The 8,556-nt window shown below is 37.1% G+C and overlaps 1 long non-coding RNA gene across 1 annotated transcript; it reads right to left on the minus strand.

Moving 5' to 3' along the window:
- Window positions 1-3,789: 3,789 nt before the first annotated feature.
- On the minus strand, window positions 3,790-7,927 carry LOC102486744 (uncharacterized). Its single transcript, XR_337436.2, has 3 exons — window positions 7,899-7,927; window positions 4,527-4,557; window positions 3,790-4,007 (listed from the first exon to the last, which is right to left on the minus strand). It is a non-coding gene; the product is annotated as an uncharacterized LOC102486744 (long non-coding RNA).
- Between the last annotated feature and the right edge of the window lie 629 nt (window positions 7,928-8,556).

Here is an 8,556-nt window from a genome sequence, read left to right on the forward strand (position 1 = left end):
TTTGAATGGTATGATGTGGCTTTTTGGCTTTGGGGGAAATTTCTTTTTTTTTTTTTTGAGAGGTTTTCACTATAGGGTGCGTACGCTCGCCAGACAGACAGAGACAGAGAGACAGAAAGCAAGAAATCACCCCCCAGGGGCGATGGTCACTCCGCAATCCCTTCTCCTCCATTCTCCTCTTGGGATCTTGGGCACGCATGCACGCACACGCGCCCGGCGTGAGTTTTAAGCCACCGGGTCCGGGACGCGAACTGTGGTTGACTACATGGGAGTCCAGCGACATAGCCATTACGCTAACTGCTGGTTCCCACCTTTGTCTTCTTTTAAGATTTTTCTCTTTGTTTTTTATTTTCTGCAGATTTGATGTTATGTATCTAAGTAAAAATTATTTTTATTTACCTTACTTGGTTTTCTTTGAGATTCTTGGTTCTGTATTTTGGTGTCTGTCATTTACAGAAAATGTAAAATTTACAGGTATTATTACCTCAAATATTTTATCCTGTTCTTTTCTTTCTTTCTTTCTTTCTTCTCCTTATAGTATTCCCACTACATGTGCATCATATTTTTTGTAATGGTCCAATAGTTCATCGATATATCAGTTTCCTTTATATTTATTTATTTTTATTTCTTTTCTCTTTGGTTTTCGCTTTGGGGAAAGTTTTTATTGATGTATCTTAAGGCTCTCTGCTTCTTTCCTCGGCTCTAGTCACTCTGCTAATCAGGCAATCACAGGAATTCCTTATTTCTATTACAGTGTTTTTGATTTTTAGCATTTCCTTTTGATTACTTTTTAGAATTTATGTCAAACCTATATTACCCATCTTTCTTGCATGTTATCCACTTTTTCCATTTGTAGCATACTAATCATATTTATATTTTAATCTGAAAATTCCCAAATCTTTGCAATCTCTAATAATTTTTGATGCTTACTTTGCCTCTTCAGACAGTATTTTTTTCCCTTTTAGCATACCTTATAAGTTTTTCTTTTTCTTTTAGGAGAGGTTTTTGCTATAGGGTGCATGCATTAGCCAGAAAAAGGCAGAGAGACAGAAAGCAAGAAATCACTACCCAGGGGGGATGGCCGTGCCACAATCCCTTCTCCTCCAGTCTCCTCTCGGGATCTTGGGCATGTACGCACATGTGCCCAACGTGAGTTAAACCACCAGGTCTGGGACTCGAACTGTGGTCGACTACATGGGAGTCCCACGACATAGCCATTATGCCGACTGCTGGTCCCCATGTCTTATTTTTATTGAAAACTGGAAAATGATGTACAGAATACAAGAAACTGAAGTAAATAGGACATTTGTGTGAGGCTTTCTATTTTTTGGGTAGGGGTTGCATTGTGTTTACTCTTTGCTGTATCCATAGGTGTCAGAGGCTACCGTTTCCTCTAGTGTCTTTGATTTGTGTGTCCCTTTGGTCTCCAGATTTCTTTTTAGACTCCCTCTTACATAGGATCTGGACTTTGCCCCTTTTTTCAGCTGTAGTTCCCTGTTGTGATGCAGCAGTCTAACTGGAAATGTGTGTGGGGGGGAAACATTCTATAATCCTATGAGTAATATTTTAGTAAACCTGTGTCCTTGGCCTTTGACTTTCACTAGTGTTTTTCAGCGTCCCTTCCCCCTCCTTAGGTAAGACAGGAAGGCTAGAAGGGACTGGAGCTAGGCATTTCCTTTCCACAAGGTTCTTCAGTCTCTGGAAAAACACAAGTTGTTTAAGCTCTGGTAAAATAGTTTTCCCTGAGCACAGGCTTTTGTTAGGGAAAGCAGAAAGCCATTGGTGTATATCAAAATGGTTACTTTTCCTTTTCTCCTGCTAGAAGCATGATAGGATGTCTTCTGATCTTCACCATAAAAACTAGTTGGCTTCTGGAGGTAAAACTCTAGAATTTCCAGGGTGTATGGCAGCTTCTGAAGGCTGTACCCTAGCAATTTTTACTTCCCAAGTCCACAATCTCCAACTATTAGTCAGTTTCCCTGTACTTGTTGCTGCTGGTGACTGTCTCCTGGGCTGCTTCCCTTCTGGGTAAACTGTGATGCATTGCATTCCTCTATCTCTTCAGTTTTCAGGACACTAGTTTTCCTGTGACTTCAGTTCTTTGATGGACCTAAGTAGAGTTATTAACTTTGTTCAGATTTTTTTCTTGTTATAAGGATGAGTCTGTCATCTGGGTGGGGCTCAGGGACTCCCCCTTCCCCTGAGTAAAGGGTTCCTGGCTTTGTGCAGGAAATAATTTAAGGATGAATCACAAATAGAGAAAGCAAAAGAGTGTACCGTAGGATAGTTGCACATTCACAATCAAAATACAGGCTGATTCAAGAGAGTCTCCACTCCCTCTGGGGATCACCTTTCTTGTTGTTTCTTAGGTAAGACCCCATATATGGTCTTCTTTGGTGTAGGTATAATTAGCATATACATATTCATGTGTGTATATGTGTGTGTGTGTGTGTGTGTGTGTGTGTGTGTAAGGTTAGCCTACTTAACTTTCCAATACCTTTATAGAGGTAACCCCGACCACACTGGACATTACCTGAGCACGCTGCTCCCTGAAAACAGTGGTGGTTAAGAAAGATCTACCACCCTTTTGCTTTTTAGAATCTCTATCTTCTTGGTTTAGGAAATGGCTAATTGCAATGAACCACTCTTTCCTGTAAAACATACATAAGATTTGGTGTGTCCACTATTTCTTGTGACTCTCTTAAGACTCACCCATGACCTCTTCATTTATAGCAAAACCAGACACACAATCTCCAAATTTTCACACTTTGGCTCAGCAATGATTAACTAAAATGTTTTTCCCCTAATACTAATTAGACAGAGACACACATATTTTTTATTCAGCTGACTGACTGATCACCCCAAATTGTAAATACAATCCTAGTTGCAGAGTCACCCAATTTATTTAGATTATAAATGCCAAAACAAAATTACTCTACTGGGACACTGAGTTTCGCATCTTGAGTGGTCTCCCTGTTGCAGTAGCCTTAATAACATCAATTTCCTTTCTTATTTGGATTTTTTTCTTTGATAGTCCCTCCTAGCAAATTTTTACACATTTTTCCCAGCTTTATAAAATGTTTTAAAGCTTTTATTCTTTTAATGTATTATGAGTTTTTTAATATTAAACTCATAAATTTAAGTCATATCAAAACTATTTGGCATTTGGTCATATTGCCCTATGCCCAAAATAATCACTAATTGTAAGCAGTAAGTCATGATTTCAATGTCAATTTTGATACATTTGAGATATTATAAGAAAGAGCTGATTTTTAGAGTATAATTTTTATTTTGATAGCATTAATGGAAATGTAGTATATTAAGGAGATCGCCTTCCAACATTCTGACAGTTTTAGAGTTATTTATGATATTGTTTGTTATCCAAGCCAAACCTAAAATACCATGTTTGCAAATAATCTAGAATAAATGCAAAAAAAAAATTAAATATCCTAACAGTAATCACACATTCTTTCAAGATGCTCAAAAGAGATGCCTCTTGTAATCCTGTATTTTGAGAACCACAGAGTTTGATAGTCAAATCCAATTACATTCCATCCTTGGCAGTTTATATTCTTGTAACAGGATGTTAAAATGAAAACCTTTCTTTTCAGTTTTGGCCAAGACCTCAAATTCCAAGAAGAAAACAATAGAAAGTAAGTACTTCCACATTCCACACTGAGGTGATATACTGCCTACGTAAGACTAGTGAAGAAAATAGCTAGGAAACAAAAACAAAAATAGTGTTTTGAACCCTAATTAAATATTCTTTACAGCATGACATTTTGGGGTTAAAGATGCTAAGAAAAGTAATTTTGTTTTGATAGAGTTGCTGAATGGTTATAGCACTTGTTCCTTCTCTGCTCTCAACGATGCAGACAAGCATGGAAGGTACTTTCTCCTTCACTGAAGTCAAATAAGACGGATTCAATCTAACCATTTGGAGATCTTGACGTGTGTGTCACATAGCCCGGGGTCAAGAGAAGAGTATACAGGTACCAGAGGAATCTCTGAAAGAGAAATAAGAATAAAGATGTGAGGGGCCGTTACACATTTCATGGCAATATATGGTTTTCTGTGATCTGGAATTGTGCCAAACAAAGAGCTGTCTAGGAATGAGTCTGAATTGTGACAAAGATGTCTATCTCTGAGTTTGATATGATTTCAGCTAAAGGGGTAAACTTTTTTCTTTTTTCCTTTTTAGGTTTTTGATACAGGGCTCATGCACTCACTAGGAAGAGAGAGAGAAAGAGACAGAGAGACAGTGAGAGGGAAAGTGAGAAATCACCTCTGGGGGGGTGGGATTTCCACACTGCATTCCTTCTCCTCCATTCCCCTCTTGGGATTTTGACACACAGCACACATGTCCATGTGATTTTCAAACCACAGGGTCTGGGACTTGAACAGCGGTCAGCCACATGGAAGTCTCACACTAAAACCACTACTCTGCCTGCTGGCCTCAGGAATAAAATGCAAAACTGAGAGAGAAGTCTTGGGTTGGTTTGGAGGAATACAAAAGGATATATTACCTTAGTAGTGAGAAATGTAGTAGAACATTCCCTGAAAAAAAGAGTCAAATTTCATCAATTATTAAAGCAAGATCACAAAACACTAGAAAAGTAAAACCATTTTTCTCCCACTACTCTTTTCTTTTGACTTTTCTTACCTTGGAAAACATAGAAACTCAAATTAACATGTTGTTGAGTGGGTACAGGAATAAAAAAGAAGCAATGATTGGCAAAATAGATTCATTTTTTTTCACTGTAGATTCCATATCTAAATAGATGTAGCAAAGGAGAAATAGAGAGAGACTATCGATTTTAAATGAAATTGGGAGTTTTGGCAATTACATGGATCTGTATGGTTTAAATCCTGACATAAAATCAGGCAATGTCAAGAAGATGTCTTAGATGTCACCAAGGAACAGGAAATAACTATCCTCATAAAAAAAAAAAGTTTTGCACTGGCAGAAGAGAAATGAAATGTAATAGTTTTCTGCTTGGACCTGAGGACAGAATTTTTTCCTATTCCAAAGTTGTTTCCAGGGAGTGTGGGAGAGCCTTGTCTATAAACATTACCAGAAGCCAATGGACATTAACAGGCTGATTTGGTACATTGATAGTAGGACGCTATATCCTGTCCCTAGCATAGTGTTTTGATGAGGCATGGTAAGTCTTCCTATCTCTTAGAGTAAAGCATATTCTTTTGCTGATTTCTTTTAGAAACAGAGACTTGTGCTATTCTTTAACCAATTACTGATCTTAGAATTTCAAACTCACTTGTAAGCTACAATCCTCTGCTTCCAGATGCCCCACCTTTTTGGGCCAGGCAAATATAAAGGACTCTTTATGCTGACTGACAGCTCTCCAGCTCTCAGAACTATATAAAAGGAACCACTGTATCTCAGCACACTGAGAAACACACTTGTCTTTCTCCAGGTCAGGTCCCTTCATCTCATGCTTAGCAATAAACCATATTAATTATTACTTCGGTAGAGCTGATTATTTTGTCAATGTACCATATAAAGGCATATTTTTGTGTGTGTGTAAAGTTATAGGACTCTGCTGACATTTGGTGCCATCCAAAAACAAGGCTCATTTTTGAACTATAATTCTGTTCATGAACATACCTATTAACTTCAAGACACAGCTTAAGTCTCATATCTTCTAAAACAACTTTCCTAACTGCCCTGATCCTCAGTTATCTGCAAATTCTTCGAACTCCTAGGATATATATTTCCTCTATCTTCTACTTGACTTTGTTTTAAAATACATCATACGGACTTTTAAAACAACTTCATGAGCTGTCGTTGACATATAATATTAAGTGCTTAGTTTTCTATCAGAATCCATCATTACACTCATGATAGAAACTCAGCCATCAATACCGAATGTTTTCTTATCTGCGTTTGTGTTAGTCTCTCAGCATTCTTCATCATATTCCATCTCCAGGCAACAACTACTCAACTTTATGTCACTCTAAATTGGTTTGCATTTTCTAAAATTTTATATAAATTGAATCATTCCCTAGGAGCTCTTTTTCTGTCTGGCATCTTACATTCAGCCTAATTATTATCATTTTTAAAAGAGATCTTCACTATAGGGTGTGTGTGTTGGCCAGAGAGACAGAACGTGAGAATCACCCCCTAGGGTAGATGACCACTCTGCAATTCCCTCTTGTCCACTCTCTTCTTGGTATTTGAGGCATGTACACACGTGTGTTGATGTTAGTTTCAAGTCATCGGGTCTGGGGCTTGAAATGTGGTTGGCCATGTGATAGTCAAGCAACGTAAACATTATGCCATCAGCTAGGCCCAGCGGCATAATTATTTTGATATTTATTTATCTTACAGAGAATTCCATTATAGGAATATTCTACGATGTAATTATTCATTCCTATTTAGATAAACTCTTCAGTTGTTTCCTAAGTACTTTTATAAATAAAGTTATTGTGAACATTTGTGTACACTCTTATATGAACATCTGCTTTCTGGATCATAAAGTACGTATATGTTAAGCTTTCTGAGAAACTTTCAAATGGAATTTTTTTAAGTGGTTGTATATTTCTGACATTCCCACTCATAGTAGAGTTTCCATTGTGTGATTGTCTCACCAATATCTATTATTATCTGACATTTTAGGTTGTTTGTTCTAGCAACTATATAGTGATCTCTCATTACAGTGTTAATTTGAATTTTTAAAATAATTCATGAGATTAAGCATTTTTTCATGTCCTTACTTATCAGCAATCAAAGAATCACAGTTAATAACTAAAAAAAAAGATATAAAGGAGTATCATAAAATTACCAAAGTATCCCAAAGAAGTCCAAAATGGAGGAGAGATCAGATCAGGCTGGAGGTTCATCCTTGTATAAGTGCCACCTCTCCGCTCTCTCACAGGTGCTCATGGAAGGTCTCACCCCCAGAATTCTGTGTGCCCCAGCATTCCACTCACTGGGAGGAGTAATCAGACTTGGCTAGAGGACAGTTCCTGGATTGGCACTGCCCCTCTGCTATCTCACAGATGGACACAGGGAAAAGTTGCTTGCAAGTCACTGCATGGTATGTGACTTTTTATTGTAAGCCACCGTGTGGTATGTGACTTCTTCTTTCTCCCTGTATTAAACCTACACTACTCAGCCCTACGGCTTCAGGAAAAGAAAGGTTGACAGACGGTACATCTAACTTAAGAGAGTGAGACTCTAGAGAAACTATTTCTCATCTTCCTCTTCTGGGTGAGTCAAAGGAGAGAATCTCTCCTCCTTAAAGCCAAACCCCAAACTCCTAATGTGCATTCTAACACTCCCTCCCACAGAAAAATAGAGAAATTGGCAGGAAGCCAACACACACTGCAGGAAACAATGACAAAAACCTACTGAGACAAAAAGAATTTTTAAAAGGGGAAGAAGTATATACCTCATCACAGGCCTAAAAATCAAAGCATTATCCCAAGAAATATGAGAAAACTTGGAAATCTCTCTCTTCCAATGGAACAGAGTAACTCATCATTAACAATGAATAAAACACCAGAAATCACAGAAATGGCAGAAAAATAATTCCAAATATTTATTTTACAACTTGAAGGGATAATTCCATAAAGAGATAGATACTCTAAGAAAGTTCAATCAGAATTTCTGGAGATGAAGATCACAATAGAGAGAAACAAAACCTCCCTTGAAAGTATTAACAGCAGATTAGATAATGCAGAAGACAGAAGCTCTGACCTAAAAGACATAGCCTATAACTTAGTCAAAACCAGCAGAAAGAATGAAAAAGTAACCAAGAAAAATGAGGACAGTATATGGGAAATACTAGACATCCTTAAACATCTAAGTATCTGAATAAGTATGAATTGTAAGACTCTGATAAAGGCATAGAATACCCATTCCATGAAATACTTACTGAAAATTTCCAAACTGAGAGAAACAGTCAGACACCCAGATTCTGGAAATACAAAGAACACCAAATAGAATCAACATAAAAAAATATTCTGCACAGCACACCATAGTCAAATCGGTAAACATCAAAGACAAAGACAATCATTATAAAATGACCAGAGAGAAATGTCAAGTTATTTATAAAAGTTGTTCTATTAGGCTAACATCACACCCTTCAACTGAAACAATGCTAGCAAGGAAAGAATAAAAAGACATATTCAAAATGCTAAAAGAAAAAAATTTCAACCTGGAACAAGACAAGGCAGCTCATTTTCTCCACTGTATTTCAACATAGTGCTGAAAGTTCTTGCTGCTGCAATTAGAAAATAAAATAAAATGCCTTTAAATAGGAAAAATGAAAGAAAAGATTTCTATTTGTTGGTAGAAATTATATACATGAAAAAAATCCAAAAGAATACACACATGCACACGTAAAAAACCTCCTGGAAGTGATAAATGACTATAGTGAAGTGACTGGATTTAAAATCTACAAAGAAAACCCTACATTTTTTATACACCAACGCTGAACAGACTGAGGTAGAACTGAAGAAGGGAATCCCATTTACAATAGCCACAGAAACTATGAGATACTTAGAAATAAACCTAGCCAAAGAAATAAGAGA

This window comes from Tupaia chinensis, unplaced genomic scaffold, assembly GCF_000334495.1.
Source record: "Tupaia chinensis unplaced genomic scaffold, TupChi_1.0 Scaffold145916_1, whole genome shotgun sequence".
Taxonomy (NCBI): domain Eukaryota; kingdom Metazoa; phylum Chordata; class Mammalia; order Scandentia; family Tupaiidae; genus Tupaia; species Tupaia belangeri.